This window comes from Oncorhynchus tshawytscha, linkage group LG31, assembly GCF_018296145.1.
Source record: "Oncorhynchus tshawytscha isolate Ot180627B linkage group LG31, Otsh_v2.0, whole genome shotgun sequence".
In the NCBI taxonomy this organism is placed as follows: domain Eukaryota; kingdom Metazoa; phylum Chordata; class Actinopteri; order Salmoniformes; family Salmonidae; genus Oncorhynchus; species Oncorhynchus tshawytscha.
The window spans coordinates 31,065,486-31,091,067 of NC_056459.1; the positions used below are offsets into that span (position 1 = coordinate 31,065,486).

At 42.3% G+C, this 25,582-nt stretch overlaps 1 protein-coding gene across 2 annotated transcripts in view; it reads left to right on the top strand.

Annotated features, from left to right (window-relative positions):
• The first annotated feature begins 6,560 nt into the window (after nt 1-6,560).
• LOC112229418 (proto-oncogene tyrosine-protein kinase Yrk) overlaps nt 6,561-25,582 on the top strand; it is a 53,478-nt gene continuing 34,456 nt past the window's right edge. The window contains exon 1 of one of the 2 annotated variants that reach the window (XM_042310373.1): nt 6,561-6,741. The gene's annotated coding sequence lies outside the window, so the exon portion shown is untranslated. The remainder of the gene's footprint in view (nt 6,742-25,582) is intronic. The other variant, XM_042310372.1, reaches the window with a different exon arrangement.

Below are 25,582 nucleotides of genomic sequence, written 5' to 3' on the forward strand. Positions count from 1 at the left end.
ACACACACACACACACACACAAATGTATTTATAAAGCTCCATACAAAAAGTGCTATACAGAAACCCATCCTAAAACCCCAAACAGAAAACAATGCAGATGTAGAAGCACGGTGGCTAGGAAAAACTCCATAGAAAGGCAGGAACCTAGGAAGAAACCTAGAGAGGAACCAGGCTCTGAGGGGTGGCCAGTCCTCTTCTGTGCCAGGTGCAGATTATAAAAGTATGTGGCCAAGATGTTCAAACGTTCATAGATGACCAGCAGGGTCAAATAATAATAATCACAGTGGTTGTAGAGGGTGCAAAAGGTCAGTACCTCAGGAATAAATGTCAGTTGGCTTTTCATAGCCGAGCATTCAGAGGTCGAGACAGCAAGTGTGGTAGAGAGTCGAAAACAGCAGGTCCGGCTAGCCTATGCTAGGCCCATCTCCCGGCTAGCTGAAGAGGTCCATCAGCCACTCCTTGGGCTACAATACCTATTTTGCCAATTGGCCTGGACCCCTTTTATTGCTGATCCTTCACGATTGGACTCCGACGTAATCCACCCGAGGGGGTTTTCAACTGGCTCCCCCGTCGCGACGTTCCCTGAATGCCCATCTGCTAGCCGCGGCCCGCTAGCTGTCGAGAGCACACTGGACTGTTAGCTGAAGAGGTCCATCAGCCATTTTTGGGGGGGGCTACTACACCTATTTTGCTAATTGGCCTCAACCCTTTCACTACACGGAGCCCTGCTGATCCATCACGACTGATCTGCCGATGTAACCACACGAAGGGGCTACAACTGACGCCTTCCATCGCGACGTCCCTCTAAGGCCCTTCTGCTAGCTTGCTAGCCCCGGCCCGCTAGCTGTCTGAATCACCGTGTCTCCAGCTCGCCCAGCTACTCACTGGATCCAATGATCACTCGGCTACGCATGCCTCTCCCTAATGTCAATATGCCTTGTCCATTGCTGTTTTGGTTAGTAATTATTGCCTTATTTCATTGTAGAGCCTCTAGCCCTGTACAATACGCCTTAGCCAACCCTTTAGTTCCACCTCCCACACATGCAGTGACCAAACCTGGTTTAAATGATGTTCCTAGAGACAATATCTCTCTCATCGTCACTCAATGCATAGGTTTACCTCCACTGTATTCACATCCTACCATACCTTTGTTTGTACATTATGCCTTGAATCTATTCTACCGTGCCCAGAAACCTGCTCCTTTTACTCTCTATTCCGAATGTACTAGACGACCAGTTCTTATAGCCTTTAGCCGTACCCTTATCCTACTCCTACTCTGTTCCTCTGGTGATGTAGAGATTAACCGAGGCCCTGCAGTGTCTAGCTCCGCTCCCATTCCCCAGGCGCTCTCATTTGTTGACTTCTGTAACCGTAAAAGCCATGGTTTCATGCATGTTAACATTAGAAGCCTCCTTCCTAAGTTTGTTTTATTCACTGCTTTATCCCCCCCCTCCAACCCGGATGTCCATGTATGGCCATGTCTGAATCCTGGCCTAGGAAGACCAAAAACCCTGAAATTTCCATCCCTAACTATAACATTTTCTGACAAGATAGAACTGCCAAAGGAATTGGAAAGCTGATAGACAAGATATAACTCCCCAAAGATTGGAAAGCTGCTGCAAGTCACCCCCCTCTTCAAAGGGGGAGACACTCTAGACCCAAATTGCTACAGACCTATATCTATCCTACCCTGCCTTTCTAAGGTCTTCGAAAGCCAAGTTAACAAACAACACCATTTCGAATCCCACCGTACCTTCTCTGCTATGCAATCTGGTTTCCGAGCTGGTCATGGGTGCACCTCAGCCACGCTCAAGGTCCTAAACGATATCATAACCACCATCGATAAGAGACAATACTGTGCAGCTGCATTCATCGACCTGGCCAATGGTTTCGACTCTGTCAATCACCACATTCTTATCGGCAGACTCAACAGCCTTGGTTTCTCAAATGATTGCCTCGCCTGGTTCACCAACTACTTCTCAGACAGAGTTCAGTGTGTCAAATCGGAGGATCTGTTGTCTGGAACTCTGGCAGTCTCTATGGGGGTGCCACAGGGTTCAATTCTCAGGCCAACTTTTTTTTCTGTATACATCAATGATGTTGCTCTTGCTGCTGGTGATTCTCTGATCCACCTCTATGCAGACGACATCATTCTGTATACTTCTGGCCCTTCTTTGGACACTGTGTTAACAACCCTCCAGACGAGCTTCAATGCCATACAACATTCCTTCCGTGGCCTCCAACTGCTCTTAAATACAAGTAAAACTAAATGCATACTCTTCAACCGATCGCTGTCTGCACCTGCCCGCCCGTCCAGCATCACTACTCTGGACGGTTCTGACTTAGAATATGTGGACAACTACAAATACCTAGGTGTCTGGTTAGACTGTAAACTCTCTTTCCAGACTCACATCAAACATCTCCAATCCAAATTTAAATCTAGAATTGGCTTCCTATTTTGCAACAAAGCATCCTTCACTCATGCTGCCAAACATACCCTTGTAAAACTGACCATCCTACCGATCCTCGACTTCGGCGATGTCATTTACAAAATAGCCTCCAATACCCTACTCAATAAATTGGATGCAGTCTATCACAGTGCCATCCGTTTTTGTCACCAAAGCCCCATATACAGTGGGGCAAAAAGTATTTAGTCAGCCACCAATTGTGCAAGTTCTACCACTTAAAAAGATGAGAGAGGCCTGTAATTTTCATCATAGGTACACTTCAACTATGACAGACAAAATGAGAAAAAAAATCCAGAAAATCACATTGTAGGATTTTTAATGAATTGATTTGCAAATTATGGTGGAAAATAAGTATTTGGTCAATAACAAAAGTTTATCTCAATACTTTGTTATATACCCTTTGTTGGCAATGACAGAGGTCAAACGTTTTCTGTAAGTCTTCACAAGGTTTTCACACACTGTCGTCCTGGTCCCTTTGCAGAAAAACAGCCCCAAAGGATGATGTTTCCACCCCCATGCTTTACAGTAGGTATGGTGTTCTTTGGATGCAACTCAGCATTCTTTGTCCTCCAAACACGACGAGTTGAGTTTTTACCGAAAAGTTATATTTTGGTTTCATCTGACCATATGACATTCTCCCAATCTTCTGCTGGATCATCCAAATGCTCTCTAGCAAACTTCAGACAGGCCTGGACATGTACTGGCTTAAGCAGGGGGACACGTCTGGAACTGCAGGATTTGAGTCCCTGGCGGCGTAGTGTGTTACTGATGGTAGGCTTTGTTACTTTGGTCCCAGCTCTCTGCAGGTCATTCACTAGGTCCCCCCGTGTGGTTCTGGGATTTTTGCTCACCGTTCTTGTGATCATTTTTACCCCACGGGGTGAGATCTTGCGTGGAGCCCCAGATCGAGGGAGATTATCAGTGGTCTTGTATGTCTTCCATTTCCTAATAATTGCTCCCACAGTTGATTTCTTCAAACCAAGCTGCTTACCTATTGCAGATTCAGTCTTCCCAGCCTGGTGCAGGTCTACAATTTTGTTTCTGGTGTCCTTTGACAGCTCTTTGGTCTTGGTCATAGTGGAGTTTGGAGTGTAACTGTTTGAGGTTGTGGACAGGTGTCTTTTATACTGATAACAAGTTCAAACAGGTGCCATTAATACAGGTAACGAGTGGAGGACAGAGGAGCCTCTTAAAGAAGAAGTTACAGGTCTGTGAGAGCCAGAAATCTTGCTTGTTTGTAGGTGACCAAATACTTATTTTCCACCATAATTTGCAAATAAATTCATAAAGAATCCTGCAATGTGATTTTCTGGATTTTTTTTCTCATTTTGTCTGTCATAGTTGAAGTGTACCTATGATGAAAATGACAGGCCTCTCTCATCTTTTTAAGTGGGAGAACTTGCACAATTGGTGGCTGACTAAATACTTTTTTTTGCCCCACTGTACTACCCACCACTGCGACCTGTATGCTCTCGTTGGCTGGCCCTCGCTTCATACTCATCGCCAAACCCACTGGCTCCAGGTCATCTACAAGACCCTGCTAGGTAAAGTCCCCCCTTATCTCAGCTCGCTGGTCAGCATAGCATCACACACCTGTAGCACTCCAGCAGGTATATCTCTCTGGTCACTCCCAAAACCAATTCTTCCTTTGGCCCCCTCTCCTTCCAGTTCTTTGCTGCCAATGACTGAAACGAACTACAAAAATCTCTGAAACTGGAAACAGTTATCTCCCTCACTAGCTTTAAGCACCAGCTGCCAGTGCAGCTCACAGATAACTGCACCTGTACACAGCACATCTATAATTTACCCCAAACAACTCCCTCTTCCCCTACTGTATTTATTTATTTATTTTGTTCCTTTGCACCCCATTATTTTTATTTCTACTTTGCACATTCTTCCACTGCAAATCTACCATTCCAGTGTTTTACTTGCTATATTGTATTTACTTCGCCACCATGGCCTTTTTTTGCCTTTACCTCCCTTATCTCACCTCATTTGCTCACTTCATATATAGACTTATTTTTCTACTGTATTATTGACTGTATGTTTGTTTTATTCCATGTGTAACTCTGTGTTGTTGTATGTGTCGAACTGCTTTGCTTTATCTTGGACAGGTCGCAATTGTAAATGAGAACTTGTTCTCAACTTGCCTACCTGGTTAAATAAAGGTGAAACAAATCAAATAAATATATTGTCATTTACGTTTCCCCTGTCCGTGTTCTGTTTCATGTCCATGTTTTATTAAATGTTCACTGTCTGTACTTGCTTCTCATCTACAGTGTCTGTCCTCACAGAGATGCGTAGGACCTAGCCCATGAAATCAGCCCTAGCCTGAACAGGAAGCCAGTGTAGAGAGCCTAGCACTGGAGTAATATGATCAAATGTTTTGGTTCTAGTCAGGATTCTAGCAGCCATTGTTTAGCACTAACTGAAGTTTATTTAGTGCTTTATGCGGGTAGCCGGAAAGTAGAGTATTGCAGTAGTCTAATCTAGAAGTGACAAAAGCGTGGATACATTTTTATGTATCATTTTTTACAAAAAGTTTCTGATTTTTGCAATGTTACGAAGATGGAAAAAAATCTGTCCCTTAAATATTCTTGATATGTTCTTCAAAAGAGAGGGTCCAGAGTAATGCCGAGGTCCTTCGCAGTTTTATTTGAGACGACTGCACAACCATCAAGATTAATTGTCAGATCCAACAGCAGATCTCTTTGTTTCTTGAGAACAAAAACTAGCATCTCTGTTTTTGTCAAAGTTTAAAAGTAAAAAATATCCACTTCCTTATGTCTGAAACACAGGCTTCCAGGGTGGGCAATTGGGGGCTTAACCATGTTTCAACGAAATGTACAGCTGTGTGTCTTCCGCATAGCAGTGAAAGTTGACATTGTGTTTCCGAATGACATCACCAGGAGGTAGAATATATAGTGAATCGCATCTGCAGTTCCACAAACTGGCCACCGCGTGGAGACAAAGAAGAAGCTCGTCCCTTCTCTTACTGGCTCCTCCATCAATTTCTGAGTTTCATAGAACTCTAAAATCATTATAACCTCTTGTTCCCAACAGAGAACAAAGCTCGCCAGTTTGTAGTCCTAAAACCCGGAAAGAGGTTCGTTCAGCCATCTCTATTGGAAATATTAATGGGGAATGAAAAAAATACATATCTATGCATTTAACATTTATTTAACTAGACAAGTCTGTTAAGAACAAATCATTATTTGCAATGATGGCCTACTCCGGCCAGACCCGGTCGACGATGTGCCAATTGTGCGCTGCCCTACGGGACTCCCAATAACATTCGGATGTGGAATCGAAACAAGGACTGTAGTGACGCCTCTTGCACTGCCTTAGACCACTGCGCCACTCGGGATGCCGAAAATAAAGTCGGAGGTTAACACAGGTTTAGGAGCTCTTATCCGTTTTGTTCTACGAGATAATAGCAGTCAGTTAACATTACCCTAATGAATTATTAATCATTTATGCGCTTTATTTTTTCATCATTACATAGATTTTTCTGAATAAAAAAATTGAAGTTAGCCGATGAAGATTATCTTCATAGAAGAAAACGTATTATGTTCACCACAGACCTTCACCACAAACTCTACAAACACGCCATTCATTTTTCCGGTAGATTTTGGCCAACGAACCATGGCGGAGTTAATGCCTACAAAAACGTCATTACTCTTTATCTCTATGATGTCTCCAGCCTTGAACAAACTGATGTTATGCTGAAAACCCGTTCGTTAGTTATAGACTGTAGGCGAGATCACACTTTATCCGCTTCCAGTAGCACACCTCTCTAGATGCCGACAGAGAGAGAGAGTGTCTCTGTCTATCTGGGTGTCTCTATATCAATTCAATTTAATCAACTCGAGGGCTTTATTTGCATGGGAAACATATGTGTCTCTCTAGCAGGATAGTAGGAAGGGACTACCTGGTTGGGACAGGCCCAGCGGTTCTATTCCCGGGCTCAGCGGTTTTGTCAAATCACCGGACTTTGCATTTGAACAATTTCTACATGAATCACGTAAACCAGATTTCTATTTTTCACATCCAGGGTGCGCGCTTCGGAGTGGACGTCAGTCAGTGCGCGTGTCAGTCAATCCAACCCTTCCGGACAAAGAGAGAGCGCCTCACGTTCACATCCCCTCTAGAGGAGCGCTCCGCGAGCCACGGTCTCATCCCGTTCTGTCCCGTGCGCCTGGAACTCCCTGTTGCTGTTCACACCTCTCTCCGCCAGCCCGCGCGAATAACTGACGACCCTTCGTGCTCTCCGGTGAGTCAGTCGGTGTATGTTTGCGACTCTTATTTAGCTTTGTGAGACTGTGTGTAAACCTCTGTAGCCTAAACTATATACTCAGTATATGTAAGTGTATCTAGGGTAAAGTTCAAATGACCGTGTGTAGCAATGTAAATGTATATTGTTTTGGCTGTTTCCCCCTATTTTTGAGGGCACAGGTTCTCTCTCTCTCTCTCTCTCTCTCTCTCTCTCTCTCTCTCTCTCTCTCTCTCTCTCTCTCTCTCTCTCTCTCTCTCTCTCTCTCTCTCTCTCTCTCTCTCTCTCTCTCTCTCTCTCTCTCTCTCTCTCTCTCTCTCTCTCTCTCTCTCTCTCTCTCTCTCTCTCTCTCTCTCTCTCTCTCTCTCTCTCTCTCTCTCTCTCTCTCTCTCTCTCTCTCTCTCTCTCTCTCTCTCTCTCTCTCTCTCTCTCTCTCTCTCTCTCTCTCTCTCTCTCTCTCCTCTCTCTCTCTCTCTCTCTCTCTCTCTCTCTCTCTCTCTCTCTCTCTCTCTCTCTCTCTCTCTCTCTCTCTCTCTCTCTCTCTCTCTCTCTCTCTCTCTCTCTCTCTCTCTCTCTCTCTCTCCTGGTTAACAGGAAACACAGCAGGGTGTGAGTGGAGCAGTAGTGATAGGATACTGAGAAGTGAGCAGTCTAGGAGCCCATTTTTTATTTATTTTTTTTATCTCAAAGCATAACCTTCAATGTAACGAAATAGAGGAATAGTGGGGATATACAGAGAAAAGAGAGGGCAGGAAAAGAGAGAGAGAGGGCAGGGAAAGAGAGAGAGAGGGCAGGGAAAGAGAGAGAGAGAAAGAGAGAGAGGAAAGAAAGAGAGAGAGAGTGCAGGGAAAGAGAGAGAGAGGGCAGGGAAAGAGAGAGAGCAGGGAAAGAGAGAGAGAGGGCAGGGAAAGAGAGAGAGAGAGGGCAGGGAAAGAGAGAGAGAGGGCAGGGAAAGAGAGAGAGGGCAGGGAAAGAGAGAGAGGGCAGGGAAAGAGAGAGAGAGGGCAGGGAAAGAGAGAGAGAGGGCAGGGAAAAGAGAGAGAGGGCAGGGAAAGAGAGAGAGAGGGCAGGGAAAGAGAGAGAGAGGGCAGGGAAAGAGAGAGAGAGGGCAGGGAAAGAGAGAGAGAGCAGGGAAAGAGAGAGAGAGGGGGGAGGGGGGGGTGTGAGAGCAGTGGCGGTTGGTGCCGTTTTAAGATGAGGGAGGACAATCATTTTTTTCATGAGCATGGCCTTATTTCTATTACAGCATATTGGATGACTGTAATTCATATTCCATTCACCCAGTTCAATGTAACATCAATAGGTTTTAGGGTACTACATGATACTAACATTTTCCATATACCCATCATGAGGTTGCTACAACCTAGCGTATGAATGAAGTTTGCAACGTAGGTGCACACAGGTCGAGAGAAAAACTTAATGTGACAGACAGTGACACATGGACAGACAGCATTGCACAAGCTTGCCTGCATCTAGCTGATATAGGGTGTTGCAAACAAGAGTTTTCTATTGGACAAATTCAATCACGCAGTAACATTATAGTTAACAATCTCGCTCTATAGTGACAATCTCGCTCTATCTCTCTCTTGCTTCTCCTTCATTTTGTAAGAAATTAATTTGTTAAAAACGGTTCAACTATTGTCTTTGAGTCAACTACTTACCACATTTCATGCACTGCAGTGCTAGCTAGCTGTAGCTTATGCTTTCAGCATTTGATTCATTCTCTGATCCTTTGATTGGGTGGACAACATGTCAGTTCATGCTTCAAGAGCTCTCATAGGTTGGAGGACATCCTCTGGAAGTTTTCCTAATTACTGTGTAAGTCTATGGAAGGGGGTGAGAACAATGAACCTCCTAGGTTTTGTATTGAAGTCAATGTACCCAGAGGAGGACGGAAGCTAGCTGTCCTCCAGCTACACCATGGTGCTACCTCACAGAGCAAAACAGTGTGTTTTAATCAATTATTTGGTGACGTGAATATATTTAGTATAGTTTTATCCTAAAATTATAACTTTTTAAATGTTTTACAATTTTAATTTTAATAACATTTGCTGAGGAGGATGGTCCCCCCTTCCTCCTCTGTGGAGCCTCCACTGTGTGAGAGGTATAGGGGTAGGTTGGGTGGGGTACAAAAAGAGAGAGTGAGTGATGAAGGGTGAGGGAGAGATGGAAAAGTTCAGAAAACAGAAAAGTGTCAGGCCGTATCTTATTTCCCTTATAATGCATTAGGCTACTTTTAAAATGATTTTACCCCCTTTTTTCTCCCCAATTTCGTGGTATCCAATTGGCAGTAGTTACTATCTTGTCTCATCGCTGCAACTCCCATACGGACTCGGGAGAGGCAAAGGTCGAGAGCCATGCGTCCTCCTAAACACAATCCAACCAAGCCGCATTGCTACTTGACACAACATACATCCAACCCGGAAGCCAGCCGCACCAATGTGCAGGAGGAAACACCGTGCACCTGGCGACCTGGTCAGCGTGCACTGCACCCAGCCCGCCACAGGAGTCGCTAGTGCGTGATGAGACAATGATATCCCTGCCGGCCAAACCCTCCCTAACCCAGACGACACTGGGCCAATTGTGCACTGCCCCATGGGCCTCCTGGTCACGGCCAGCTGCAGCTGGGCTCGAACCCAGAATCTCTGGTGGCACAGCTACATAGAGAGGGATGCTACATAAGGAGGAATGCTACATAGAGATGCTCCATAGGGAGAGATGGGGATGCTACATAGGGAGGGATGCTACATAAATAGGGATGCTACATAGAGATGCTCCATAGGGAGAGATGGGGATACTACATAGGGAGGGATGCTACATAAGTAGGGATGCTACATAGTGGTCTAAAGCCCTACATAAAGCCCTGCGCCACCCCGGAGGCCACACTAGGCTACTTTTGACCACAGCCATATTCCTCTACTGTTGTACTTTTTGCCCTCCCTATGTAGCATCCCTCCCTATGTAGCATCCATCCCTATGTAGCATCCTTCCCTATGTAGCATCCCTACCTATGTAGCATCCCTACCTATGTAGCATCCCTCCCAATGTAGCATCCCTCCCTATGTAGCATCCCTCCCTATGTAGCATTTGTCCCTATGTAGCATCCGTCCCTGTATAGCATCCCTATGTAGCATCCATCCCTATGTAGCATCTCTCCCTATGTAGCATCCCTACTTATGTAGCATCCCTCCCTATGTAGCATCCCCATCTCTCCCTATGGAGCATCCCTATGTAGAATCCCTCCTTATGTAGCATCCCTCTCTATGTAGCGTCCCTCCCTATGTAGCATCCCTCCCTATGTAGCATCCCTTATGTATTGTCCCTCCTTATGTAGTGTCCCTCTCTATGTAGTGTACTTCTCTATGTAGCATCCCTCCCTATGTAGTATCCCTCCCAATGTAGCATCCCTCCTTATGTAGCATCCCTCTCTATGTAGTGTCCCTCTCTATGTAGTGTCCCTCTCTATGTAGAATCCCTCCCTATGTAGCATCCCTTCTTATGTAGAATCCCTCCCTACGTAGCATTCCTTCTTATGTAGCATCCCTCCCTATGTAGAATCCCTCCCTATGTAGTGTCCTTCTTTATGTAGCAGCCCTCCCTATGTAGCATCTCTCCCTATGTAGCATCCCTCCCTATGTAATCAAAATCAAATCAAATTGTATCAGTCACATGCGCCGAATACAACCTTACAGTGAAATGCTTACTTACGAGCCCCTAACCAACAATGAAGTAAAAAAAAAATATAGATAAGAATAAGAGATAAAAGAAACAAGTAATTAAAGAACAGCAGTCAAAAATAATAATATATATATATACAGGGTGGGTGCCGGTACAGAGTCAATGTACGGGGGCACCGGTTAGTTGAGGTAGTATGTACATGTAGGCAGAGTTAATTAAAGTGACTATGCATAGATGACAACAGAGAGTGGCAGTGGTGGGGGGGGCAATGCAAATAGTCCAGGTAGCCATTTGACTAGATGTTCAGCAGTCTTATGGCTTGGGGGCAGAAACTGTTAAGAAGCCTTTTGGACCTAGACTTGGCGCTTCAGTACTGCTTGATGTGCGGTAGCAGAGAGAACAGTCTATAACTAGGGTGGCTGGTGTCTTTGACAATTTTTAGGGCCTTCCTCTGACACCGCCTGGTATAGAGGTCCTGGATAGCAGGAAGCTTGGCCCCAGTGATGTACTGGGCCGTCAGCACTACCCTCTGTAGTGCCTTGCGGTCGGAAGCAGAGCAGTTGCCATACAAGGCAGTGATGCAACCAGTCAGGATGCTCTCGGTGGTGCAGCTGTAGAACCTTTTGAGGATATGAGGACCCATGCCAAATCTTTTCAGTCTCCTGAAGGGGAATAGGTTTTGTCGTGCCCTCTTCACGACTGTCTTAGTGTGCTTGGATTATGTTAGTTTGTTGGTGATGTGGACACCAAGGATTCCTTCTTATGTATTGCCCCTCACTATATGAGTACACTAGGCATATATAAGGAATAGGTTACACTGTCATGATGTCAGATGCAGCCTTTGATTCACCACCGTTATTTTCTCCTAATCTAGTGTTCCATTTATTGCTCTGTAATTTGATTTCAAAATAACTGATTTAACAGGCTCAGTGTGAACTGTAAGTGCAGCCCCTCATGCTTCACTGGCCAACATCCATGAAAAAAAAATGAAGTTACTCAACACACTCACTCAGCAGAAACAAAACCAGCACAATTTCAAAACCTTTTTTTTGGTTTGGTTAAATGACAGAGTTATTTTTCAAACAGAGGGAGTGTGAGAAGCGCAGGAAGATTGTCTGTAGTCAAGCCCAAAGAAACCCTCACAGGCACTGAAACCAGGTCATTTGAGAGAGAGAGGATTCTGTAACTAGGCCAGAATGAAAGAGAGAAAGGATTCTGTAACTAGGCCAGAATGAGAGAGAGAGGATTCTGTAACTAGGCCAGAATGAGAGAGAGAGGATTCTGTAACTAGGCCCGAATGAGAGAGAGAGAGAGAGAGAGGATTCTGTAACTAGTCCAGAATGAGAGAGAGAGGATTCTGTAACTAGGCCAGAATGAGAGAGAGAGGATTCTGTAACTAGGCCAGAATGAAAGAGAGAGAGGATTCTGTAACTAGGCCAGAATGAGAGAGAGGATTCTGTAACTAGGCCAGAATGAAAGAGGGAAAGGATTCTGTAACTAGGCCAGAATGAGAGAGAGAAAGGATTCTGTAACTAGGCCAGAATGAGAGAGAGAAAGGATTCTGTAACTAAGCCAGAATGAGAGAGAGAGAGAGAGGATTCTGTAACTAGTCCAGAATGAGAGAGAGAGAAGATTCTGTAACTAGGCCAGACTGAAAGAGGGAAACGATTCTATAACTAGGCCAGAATGAGAGAGAGAAAGGATTCTGTAACTAGGCCAGAATGAGAGAGAGAAAGGATTCTGTAACTAGGCCAGAATGATAGAAAGAAAGGATTCTGTAACTAGGCCAGAATGAGAGAGAAAGGATTCTGTAACTAGGCCAGAATGATAGAAAGAAAGGATTCTGTAACTAGGCCAGAATGAGGGAGAGAAAGGATTCTGTAACTAGGCCAGAATGATAGAAAGAAAGGATTATGTAACTAAGCCAGAATGAGAGTGAGAGAGGATTCTGTAACTAGGCCAGAATGAGAGTGAGAGAGGATTCTGTAACTAGGCCAGAATGAGAGAGAGAAAGGATTATGTAACTAGGCCAGAATGAGAGAGAGAAAGGATTCTGTAACTAGGCCAGAATGATAGAAAGAAATGATTCTGTAACTAGGCCAGAATGAGAGAGAGAGAAAGGATTCTGTAACTAGGCCAGAATGAGAGAAAGGATTCTGTAACTAGGCCAGAATGAAAGAGAGAGGATTCTGTAACTAGGCCAGAATGAGAGAGAGAAATGATTCTGTAACTAGGCCAGAAGGAGAGAGAGAAAGGATTCTGTAACTAGGCCAGAATGAGAGAGAGAAGGGATTCTGTAACTAGGCCAGGATGAGAGAGAGAAAGGATTCTGTAACTAGGCCAGAATGAGAGAGAAAGGATTCTGTAACTAGGCCAGAATGAGAGAGAGAAAGGATTCTGTGACTAGTCCAGAATGAGAGAGAGAGAAGATTCTGTAACTAGGCCAGACTGAAAGAGGGAAACGATTCTATAACTAGGCCAGAATGAGAGAGAGAAAGGATTCTGTATACCAACCCAAACTTACTCCACATACAGTGCCTTGCGAAAGTATTCGGCCCCCTTGAACTTTGCAACCTTTTGCCACATTTCAGGCTTCAAACATAAAGATATAAAACTGTATTTTTTTGTGAAGAATCAACAACAAGTGGGACACAACCATGAAGTGGAACAACATTTATTGGATATTTCAAATTTTTTTAACAAATCAAAAACTGAAAAATTGGGCGTGCAAAATTATTCAGCCCCTTTACTTTCAGTGCAGCTAACTCTCTCCAGAAGTTCAGTGAGGATCTCTGAATGATCCAATGTTGACCTAGATGACTAATGATGATAAATACAATCCACCTGTGTGTAATCAAGTCTCTGTATAAATGCACCTGCACTGTGATAGTCTCAGAGGTCCGTTAAAAGCACAGAGAGCATCATGAAGAACAAGGAACACACCAGGCAGGTCCGAGATACTGTTGTGAAGAAGTTTAAAGCCGGATTTGGATACAAAAAGATTTCCCAAGCTTTAAACATCCCAAGGAGCACTGTGCAAGCGATAATATTGAAATGGAAGGAGTATCAGACCACTGCAAATCTACCAAGACCTGGCCGTCCTTCTAAACTTTCAGCTCATACAAGGAGAAGACTGATCAGAGATGCAGCCAAGAGGCCCATGATCACTCTGGATGAACTGCAGAGATCTACAGCTGAGGTGGGAGACTCTGTCCATAGGACAACAATCAGTCGTATATTGCACAAATCTGGCCTTTATGGAAGAGTGGCAAGAAGAAAGCCATTTCTTAAAGATATCCATAAAAAGTGTTGTTTAAAGTTTGCCACAAGCCACCTGGGAGACACACCAAACATGTGTAAGAAGGTGCTCTGGTCAGATGAAACCAAAATTGAACTTTTTGGCAACAATGCAAAATGTTAAGTTTGGTGTAAAAGCAACACAGCTCATCACCCTGAACACACCATCCCCACTGTCAAACATGGTGGTGGCAGCATCATGGTTTGGGCCTGCTTTTCTTCAGCAGGGACAGGGAAGATGGTTCAAATTGATGGGAAGATGGATGGAGCCAAATACAGGACCATTCTGGAAGAAAACCTGATGGAGTCTGCAAAAGACCTGAGACTGGGACGGAGATTTGTCTTCCAACAAGACAATGATCCAAAACATAAAGCAAAATCTACAATGGAATGGTTCAAAAATAAACATATCCAGGTGTTAGAATGGCCAAGTCAAAGTCCAGACCTGAATCCAATCGAGAATCTGTGGAAAGAACTGAAAACTGCTGTTCACAAATGCTCTCCATCCAACCTCACTGAGCTCGAGCTGTTTTGCATGGAGGAATGGGAAATAATTTCAGTCTCTCGATGTGCAAAACTGATAGAGACATACCCCAAGCGACTTACAGCTGTAATCGCAGCAAAAGGTGGCGCTACAAAGTATTAACTTAGGGGGCTGAATAATTTTGCACGCCCAATTTTTCAGTTTTTGATTTGTTAAAAAAGTTTGAAATATCCAATAAATGTCGTTCCACTTCATGATTGTGTCCCACTTGTTGTTGATTCTTCACAAAAAAATACAGTTTTATATCTTTATGTTTGAAGCCTGAAATGTGGCAAAAGGTCGCAAAGTTCAAGGGGGCCGAATACTTTCGCAAGGCACTGTAGCTGTTGTTGTTCCTACTATGTTGTTCCTACTGTGTTGTTCCTACTGTGAATTCCCTGCTGGGAGCTGTTTATCTGTAGGAGATGGCGCCGGAAATGGTGTGTTTGGATGTCTGTGAGTGTGATGATTGAGGGTAGTGTGTGTGTCTGCCATGCGTTTTCAGTCCAGAGTAAATGTTTTATTTTTGAAAAATCGCTCCATGTCCATTAGATAGGAAATTTAGGTGGGAAAAGCCTGAGTTGGAATTGAACCACTAAACCTCTTGTAATCATTTGAGTAGAAAGAGAGTTACCGCCTGTAGATCAGAGGTGGCCAACCCTCCTTCTTGAGAGACGCTGGGTGTGCTGGGTATTGTTCCACCCCTGCTTTACCATGGTCCTACTAATCAGCTGCTCATCAGGACCTTGATTATTAGCTGAATCAGGTATGTTATTGTCAGTGGTAGAAAAAAAAGTGCCCAATTGTCATACTTGAGTAAAAGTAAAGATACCTTTAATAGAAAATGACTCAAGTAAAAGTGAAAGTCACCCAGTAAAATACTACTTGAATAAAACTCTAAAAGTATTTGGTTTTAAATATACTTAAGTATAAAAAGTAAATGTAATTCCAAAATATACTTAAGTATCAAAAGTAAAAGTATAAATCATTTCAAATTCCTCATATCAAGAATGTTCTTGTTTTTAAAATGAACGGATAGCCAGAGGCACACTCCCAACACTCAGACAATATTTACAAAAGATGCATTTGTGTTTTGTGAGTCTGCCAGTTCACAGGCAGTAGGGATTTTATTTATTTATTTATTTTACCTTTATTTAACTAGGCAAGTCAGTTAAGAACAAATTCAAAAAAAATTGTCAGCTTAGGGATGTGAACCTGACCCCTTCTGGTTACTAGTCCAACGCTCTAACCACTAGGCCCCAAGAGGATGACCACATGCTCTCTTGATAAGTGTGTGAATTATTCAAAATGTTATGAGTACTTTGGTTTGTCAGGGAAAATGTATGTTGTAAAAAGTACAATATTTTCTTTAGGAATGTAGTGAAGTATAAGTAAAAGTTGTCAAAAAATATAAATAGTAAAGTAAATTACAGATACCCCAAAAAAACTGCTTAATTAATACTTTAAATAATTTTACTTAAGTAATTTACACCACTGATTACAGTATGGCTGAAGCAAAAGCCTGCACACCCAGTAACTTTCCTGTAGGAGGGTTGGCTTCCACCCCTGTAGAGGGGATGAGTGTACAAGCATGGCATTATCTCCAAAACACTATTTTGATACAGTGTCGCTTCTTTTTTAATAATCTATGCAAATCTAAGTTTAGTAAAGGGTTTCACCCATGAGAGAGAGAAAAAAACAGAGAGAGAGAGAAAAAAACAGAGAGAGAGAAAAAACAGAGAGAGAGAGAGAAAAAACAGAGAGAGAGAGAGAAAAAACAGAGAGAGAGAGAGAGAGAAAAAAACAGAGAGAGAGAGAGAGAGAGAAAAAACACACAGAGAGAGAGAGAGTGAGAGTGTTAATATATCTTGTTAGGGTAGAGCAGATGGGAACTATAGCTGCTGTTAAATTTACTCTGTCATAAACAGGCCTTATTTAAACTGACAGCACTTCTGAGAACCACAACACTCACACCAGACACACACAGTTTCACACAGATGTACACACTCTCTCAAACCAGACACCCAGGCCTGTATCAGGGAGATGTTACCATTCTCAACGGCAGGTCTGTGGGCTAGCATATTCTGGTCTGTGTATGTTGCTTACAAGCCCATCAGACAGTCATCTCTCACTTTTTTTTGTCAGTTCTCAACCTGTTGGTTAGTCTGGTCACCAGCCTTCGTTGTGTTTTGGACACTGGTCACCAGCCTTCGTTGTGTTTTGGACACTGGTCACCAGCCTTCGTTGTGTTTTGGATACTGGTCACCAACCTTCGTTGTGTTTTGGACACTGGTCACCAAACTTCGTTGTGTTTTGGACACTGGTCACCAGCCTTCGTTGTGTTTTCAACACTGGTCACCAGCCTTCGTTGTGTTTTGGACACTGGTCACCAGCCTTCATTGTGTTTTGGACACTGGTCACCAGCCTTCATTGTGTTTTGGACACTGGTCACCAGCCTTCATTGTGTTTTGGACACTGGTCACCAGCCTTCGTTGTGTTTTAGACACTGATCACCAGCCTTCGCTGCATTCAGAATGACTGCCAGGGTTGGAAAGAAAAATAAATGAGACGATCTTAACCATCTAAACTGGAACAACCATTTCAGTAGCGGTGCAACAAGTCCAACTAACAGATTTGATTAGTTTAGAAAATGTTATTTATCTTTGTGTAGCATAGAACAAAAATGATTGGTTAATTAATCAATGTACAGGAATTTGTCCAATAGAAACTGTTGTTTGCAACTGTTGGACTAATGATTACACCCTAGATGCAAGGCTGTATTGAATGCTTCACTGTCTGTCACAATCTTTCTCTCCACCTGTGTGTACCTACATTGTAAACTTTCATTCATAGGCTAGGTTGTAGCAACCTCATGATGGGTATAGGGAAAATGTTACCATGTAAATCATGCAGTAGCCTACTTTTTAATGTATAACAGGCTATGAATATTTCCTTTAGCCTGTCACACAAACACATGAATGTTTCTTGTAAAAACAGGAAGTGACGCAGTCAGTCTTTCCTCATCTCTTAGCCAAGAGAGACTGACATGCCTAGTATTAATATTAGTCCTCTGATTACATTTAAGAAAAAGATGTGCCGCTCTGTTCGGGGGCCAGCTGCAGCTTAACTAGGTCTTTCTTTGCAATACTTGAACATATGTGACTCGTTTCAGGAAACTAGGCGTATGTTGCGAGTCACTACTTCACAGGAAAGGCATTTGAATGTAAACATACATTTAAAAAAAAATCTAAATGTGTTTTTATTGACAGAAATGCCTTGTGGAAAATGTGAACTTTCATGTACCTTAATAACAAAACTTGTATGCCATCTGTAAATATGAATACAATTGTTAAATTATGAGCCTAGTTGTTTTAGCCACGGAAAAAGACAGGAACCCTCCCGCTAGCCATGATTGACTGAGATAATGGAAGGCCTGGACATGCTGAGAACTGATTTCGGATTGGTCTGCCATGTAACACGCTTCTGTCTATAATATGAGCGGCTCAGTATGTGTAGGTAATCCTTTCTAACGCGGCTTTTTGAATGAAATCGCAAATGACTGCAAAAGTGTTGACATTGCTCTCCACTTCCTGGAGGACTGAGTTTTGAAATCAGTGGAATGCCCGGTGGAAGCAGAGTATGATAGCTAAGGAGATGGAGAAAATTCTGGCGTTTGATTGCAAATATGTGGAGGAGGTCGAAAAGAGAACACAGAAGGCTGTTGTATAAAACACATGTCTCCGGATTACATCTTCAAACTAAGGGCAACCATGGCATCCGTGACAGAGAGGGAGAAGCATTCATCCATGTATACGGGCAAGATTGTTTAGCTAGCTACATTTTCAGATATATGATTAAAAAATGTTCAAAGTCGTTTTCATTGCAAGTTAAAGCGTACTGTTAGCTAGTTAGCTAACATTAACTGGCTGGCTTGCTAGCTAACGTTACGTGTATGATCTGTGTAGTAATATTTTTTTTTTATCTCAGCCATTTGCATTGCTAGTTATAGCCTAATGTTAGCTAGCTAGCTAACATTGAACCTAGTTGGTTAGTTACCTGCATATTCATGCAGGGTAGTAACGTTATGAGTTGGGATTGTGGTTCATTGTTTAGCTAGCTAGCTACATGTCTAAACAAAAGACACCACTATGCAAGTAACCATTTCACTGTACAGTTTACACCTTCTGTATCCTGTGCATGTGACAAATATACTTTGATCTTATTTGATATAGTGTGTGTTTACCAGAGAGGGTAATGTGAAGAACAACATGCACCAAAGTCAAATTAGGATATATCGTTAGGCCAACGAGACAGTGTCCAAGTTATTAAATTATCCGGTAGACTGCCCTGCTTTTATATAGTCACAATCACAACCGTAACCTATTTTCTGTATTTAGCCTGTGATTAACTTGTAAATAATGATCTTGTTGTGAGTTTATTTTACTGTAATATTGAATACAAATTAGCTGAAGTTAAGACGTTGTCGGCTATATGATATGGTCATTATTTGAACTGGTTAGCCAGCTAACTTAAGGTTAGCCAGCTAGCAAGCTAGAAACGAACCAAAACATTGTTTAGAAACTTGCTTTTTGTTTCCATGGTTTGCTAGATTGACATACACTAAATTCATTTTTAAATGGATGGGTATATTGGTGTTAAAATACACCAGTTATGCCATTTTGCACCACAAGGCTGCTGATGTCCTGCAGCCTGTAGTTTTTGTGTTTATACTTTTACATAACGACAATGACAAGTTGTTTTTTTTACTCTGTTTATTAAGTTTTACACACAGACAAGACAACACAAAGCAATATAAATAATAGACTCAACTAGAAAAAAAATACAAATAAAAAAATAGCTTTAAAGATACCATACTTTAGACAAGTTAAACACACCAGGCAGAAGGCTACAAAGGTTAAAGGGCAATCTATAGTACAGGGACAGAGCAAACACCTCACCATTGTTCCTGTAAACAGTAAACAGTCAAGGGATAAGGGTGGAGAAATGCAACCACTCACAGACAGTCATGGCCACAGACCGACCATCCACTGGACCAAAAATAAAAAGTTTACAATGCTATAAAATAAAAAATAAAAAATGATTATTCATGTAGACAAAATGTGAAAATAAAAATAACTGGGAGACACCTCAGTCTCTGCCCGGGCAAGATGAACAAGGCATCCGCGGGTCACAATCAATAAGCACATGGACCTTAATGCCCCCTCCAGCAAAAACACAGAGAAAAGTTCCTCCAACCCACAACGGGGTCAAATAAGACTTATTTTAGTTTTAATAGGAATGACATCAGAGGATGGACTGTTTAAAGTAAGACCGGAATGGAGCCCAAGCCTCATTAAACAGTTTGGGGTTCCCACATGAATTGAATTGAATTTTTTCTAGTTTCAGAGAGCACAACACATCTCTCACCCAATATTTATAAGATGGGGGAGTTGCCATCTTCCAGTTCTGTAGTATTAGCCGTCTAGCTAAAAGAGTTGTATAAGCAACAGTGTCCGACTGGATTCTTGACAGGGGGGTACCTATGGGCAGTACTCCAAAAAGGGCTGTAAGGGGAGACGGATCTATAAAAGTGTCATATATATCAGAGAAACATTTAAATATTAATTCCCAGAAACCTGACCGTTTATGACAGCCCCAAAACATATGCAACCGTGCGGCTGGTTCCGTTTAACATCTGACACAGGTAGGATCAAAATCAGAGAATATTCTTCCAAGTTTGGCCCCGACCAATACGGATATGGTGAACCAACTTGAATTGAATGAGGCTGTGTCTAGTGCTAAAAGAGGACGAGTGCACCCTGTGCAGCACAGATTCCCAGGCGTCTTCCCCAAATTCCTCACCCAAATCCTTTTCCCATCAAGTCTTTAAAGGCACCAAAGAAGGGTTCTGTACATCATGAATGATTGCATATACATTTGAAATTGCGCCCCTAGGAAGCTTGTTCAACTCCAAGATGCTCTCTATAGCTGTATTCGCAGGCCTATTGGGAAATCCAGGTGTGTTAGCTCTGACAAAGTTTCTAGTCTGGAGATAGCGGAAAAAGTGGGATTGGGGGAGATTGAACTTTTCCTGCAGCTGAGAAAAAGAGGCAAATGTATCATCAAAGAATAATTGGGCTAGCGAGGAGAGGCCTAGTGAGTGCCAAATGCCAAAAGCCCCATCATTCAAAGATGGAGGAAATAAAATGTTCTGATTGATTGGGCCTGATAGAGAAAAGCCTCGGAGGCTAAAGGCTAAACGGAACTGATTCCACATTTTAAGAGACTGCTTTACAATTGGGTTGACATACCTTTTGTCTAGGGACACTGGGAGAGACAGGCACAACACAGAGGAAAGTGCTACAGGTTTACACGGTTCAGACTCCATCTGGACCCAGAGTGGTCTAAGGCCAGTAGGATCAGTCTGCAGCCAGTACAGAAGGGCTCTGAAATTTGCAGCCCAATAGTATGTCTGACAATTTGGTAGAGCTAAACCCCCCAATGACCTAGGCTTCTGTAAATGTTTTCAACCAATCTGTGGTACCTTGCCATCCCAAATCAAATGCATGAATGTTCGATCCAGTGAAATAAAAAAAGATTTTGGAATAAAAATGGGTAAACATTGAAATAAATATAAACAATTTGGGCAACACATTCATTTTTAATTACATTAATCCTTCCGATAAGAGAAAGGGGTAGCGAATTCCAAAAAGTAAAAGATTGTTTCAAACTGTCTGCTAGAGTAACAACGTTTTCCTGAAACAAATTTGAATATTTCCTTGTCACTTTAACTCCCAAGTAGGTGAATTGATCCCGGACAATCCTAAACTGAGAACTTGTAAAAGAGCACTTTAAAGCAGCCTTGTTTACCGGAAAAGGCTCACTCTTGCCTAGATTCAGCTTGTACCCTGAGATTGATCCAAACTTTTTAAGAACAGATAGGGCACGTGGCAATGAGGTATCAGGGTTGGAGAAAAGAAAGGAAAAGAAAAGGAGGTCGTCAGCATATAGCGAGACTTTATGCTCTAAGCCCGTCCTGATTATACCTTGAATGGCATCATTAGAGCGTAGTGCAATGGCGAGAGGCTCTATTGCCAAAGCAAACAACAAGGGGGAGAGTGGACAACCCTGTCTGGATCCGCAGTGCAAGGGAAAATAGTCAGAGGACAAGTTCTTAGTCCGTACCAAAGCCATGGGGGAAAAATAAAGAATCTTTATCCACATTTTGGGCCAAAGCCAAATCTATAAAGGGCAGCTGTTAGGTAATCCCACTCAATGCGGTCAAACGCTTTTTCCGCATCAAGTGAGACCACCACTTCCAGGTCCTCCGACGCTGGGGAGTACAGTATATTCATAAGGCGCCTAATATTGAAAAATACAGTGCCTTGCGAAAGTATTCGGCCCCCTTGAACTTTGCGACCTTTTGCCACATTTCAGGCTTCAAACATAAAGATATAAAACTGTATTTTTTTGTGAAGAATCAACAACAAGTGGGACACAATCATGAAGTGGAACAACATTTATTGGATATTTCAAACTTTTTTAACAAATCAAAAACTGAAAAATTGGGCGTGCAAAATTATTAGGCCCTCAGACTCAGGAGAGGGTCGGTGATGTGAGTGGGTCTTGTAGGCCGGGTTTTCTCAACGTCATGCTTTTGGCCTTATGTTTCGTTGACATGCTGACATTCGGAAGCAAAGTAGTCTTGGTTTTTACGGAAAGGGATCACCAAACTAATATTTGAAAAATAAATACAGTTCTGCTGCAAAATTCACATAAACTTTATGAATACCACGGGAGCAAACGGAAAACACGTCAGTCGCACATGGCGTCCCTCCAATCCTCCCCCATAAAGACAATGACAAGTTTGATGCCGTACGACAATAGAATGTTCATGTCGATAGACGTAGTAGAAACCAGCCTTTAGTCTTGACATCTTTGGTTGTTTAGTAAACTAGCGTACTCCCTCTGTTTAGCACATGGCCTCACATGTGAATCCTTAAAAAGATGGGTGGGGCTTAAGAGGGTGTGAAGGATGCTAAATGGGTGTAGACAAAGAGGAGCTCTACAGTAGGTGTACCAAAATATTCAAGGGCCATTTTCTCAAACGTGAGGTTACAAGTTTATCAACTTTCAAAGCAGAATTACTTACCCATTGTTCCTCAACTGTAGTGTATGATATATACCATGTTGTAGCTGATATACCATTTCAAATTTAGCTACATAAAGAGCATCTCTGACAGGCCTCTTGTCACATCCTGACCTTAGTTCCTTTTTTATGTCTCTATTTTAGTTTGGTCAGGGCGTGAGTTGGGGTGGGTATTCTATGTTTGTTCTGTGTGTTATGGTTCTATGTGTTTGGCCTGGTATGGTTCCCAATCAGAGGCAGCTGTCAATCGTTGTCTCTGATTGAGAACCATACTTAGGTAGCCTGTTCCCACCTGGTGTTTGTGGGTTGTTTTCTGTGTCTTCACCATACAGAACTGTTTCAATTTTCATTTCTTGTCCTCACGTTGTTATTTTGTATTTTTTGTGTTCAGTTTTAATAAATTTAACATGGACGCGTACCACGCTGCATTTTGGTCCGATCTTGACTACTCTTCCTCAGACGAAGAGGAGAATCGTTACACCTCTCCACATCTTTATAACCATTATCTGTATGTTTTGACCATGCCAGTTTACAATCTAAGGTAACACCAAGTAATTTATTGTCCTCAACTTGTTCAACAGTCACACCATTCATTACCAGATTCAGCTCAGGTCTAGAACTTAGGGAATGATTTGTACCAAATACAATGCTCTTAGTTTTAAAGATGTTCAGGATAAGTTTATTAATGGCCAACCATTCCAAAACAGACTGCAACTCTTTGTTAAGGGTTTCAATGACATCATTAGCTGTGGCTGCAGATGCATATATGGTTGAATCGTCAGCATACCTGCTTTGTTAAATGCCAGTGACAGATCATTGGTAAAAATAGAAAAGAGTAGAGGGCATAGACTAGAGAGCTGCACCACACTGTACATGTTTGACATCAGAGAAGCTTCCATTAAAGAAAACCATCTGAGTTCTATTAGATAGATGACTGAATCCACAATCGCAGAGGTTGAAAAGCCACAATACGATACACTACCGTTCAAAAGTTTTGGGGTCACTTAGAAAAGCCCTTGTTTTTGAAAGAGAACCATTTTCCCCCCATTAAAATAACATCCAATTGATCAGAAATACAGTGTTAGACATTGTTAATGTTGTAAATGACTATTTATCTAGAAACTGCTGATTTTTTTAATGGAATATCTACATAGGCGTACAGAGGCCAATTATAAGCAATCATCACTCCTGTGTTCCAATGGCACGTTGTGTTAGCTAATCCAAGTTTATCATTTTAAAAGGCTAATTGATCATTAGAAAACCCTTTTGCAATTATGTTAGCACAGCTGAAAACTGTTGTTCTGATTAAAGAAGCAATACAACTGTCCTTTAGACTAGCTGAGTATCTGGAGCACCAGTATTACAGGCTCAACATGGCCAGAAACAAAGCACTTTCTTCTGAAACTCATCAGTCTATTCTTGTTCTGAGAAATGAAGGCTATTTCATGCAAGAAATTGCCAAGAAACTGAAGATGTCGTACAACGCTGTGTACTACTCCCTTCACAGAACAGTGCAAACTGGCCCTAACCAGAATAGAAAGAGGAGTGGGAGGCCACGGTGCACAACTGAGCAAGAGGACAAGTACATTAGAATGTCTAGTTTGAGAAACAGACGCCTCACAAGTCCTCAACTGGCAGCTTCATTAAATAGTACCTGCAAAACACCAGTCTCAATGCCAACAGTGAAGAGGCAACTCCGGGATGCTGGCCTTCTAGGCAGAGCTGCAAAGAAAAAGCCATATCTCAGACGTGCCAATAAAAATAAAATATTAAGATGGGCAAAATAACACAGACACTGGACAGAGGAAGATTGGAAGAAAGTGTTATGGAAAGACTAATCTAAGGTTGAGGTGTTCGGATCACAAAGAAGAACATTCGTGAGACACAGAAAAAATGAAAAGATGGAGGAGTGACGTCATCTACCAAGCACGGTGGAGGCAATGTGTCTGGGGTGCTTTGGAGGTGGTAAAGTGGGAGATTTGTACAGGGTAAAAGGGATCTTGAAGAAGGAAGGTTATCACTCCATTTTGCAAAGCCATGCCACACCCTGTGGATGGAGCTTAATTGGAGCCAATTTCCTCCTACAACAAGACAATGACCCATAGCACAGCTCCAAACTATGCAATAACTATTTAGGGAAGAAGCAGTCAGCTGATATTCTGTCTATAATGGAGTGGCCAGCACAATCACCGGATCTCAACCCTATTGAGCTGTTGTGGGAGCAGCTTGACGGTATGGGACGTAAGAAGTGTCCATCAAGCCAATCCAATTTGTGGGAGGTGGTTCAGGAAGCATGGGGTTAAATCTCTTCCGATTACCTCAACAAATTGACAACTAGAATGCCCAAGGGTCTGTAAAGCTGTAATTGCTTGAAATGGAGGATTCTTTGATTAAAGCAAAGTTTGAAGGACACAATTATTATTTAAATAAAAAAATCCTTATTTAGAACCTTGTCAATGTCTTGACTTTATTTCCTATTCATTTCATGTGTGTTTTCATGGAAAACAAGGACATTTCTAAGTGACCCCAAACTTTTGAACGGTAATGTACGTTTTCTCAACAACAGATTAGGGTCAGTAATATCAAAGGCTGCACTGAAATCTTAAAGTACAGCTCCCACAATATTCTTATTATTATCAATTTCTTTCAACCAATCATCAGTCATTTGTGTCAGTGCAGTACATGTTGAGTGCACTTCTCTATAAGGATGTTGAAAGTCTATTGTTAATTAACAGAGAAATAGCATTGTATTTGGTCAAACACCATTTCTTCCCAACAGTTTGCTAGCAGCAAGCTGATAGGTCTGCTGTTAGAACCAGTAAAGGCCGCTTTACCACTCTTGGGTAGCGGAATGACTTTAACTTCCCTCCAGGACTGAGGACAAAGACTTTCCTCTAGGCTCAGATTAAAGATATGACAGATAGGAGTGGCTATAGATTCAGCTACCATCTTCAGTAGCTTTCCATCTAAGTTGTCAATGCCAGGAGGTTTGTCATTACTGACCGATAACAATTACTTTTCACCCCTCCCACACTAACTTTACAAAATTCGAACATACAAGGCTTTTTTTTCATAATATTTTTTTATGCTTGATTACAATGTTTGTTGCCCACTTTGCCAATTAAGTTATTAAAATAAGTCATTAAAATAATTGGCAACGTCAAATGGTTTTGAGATAAATAAGCCATCTGATT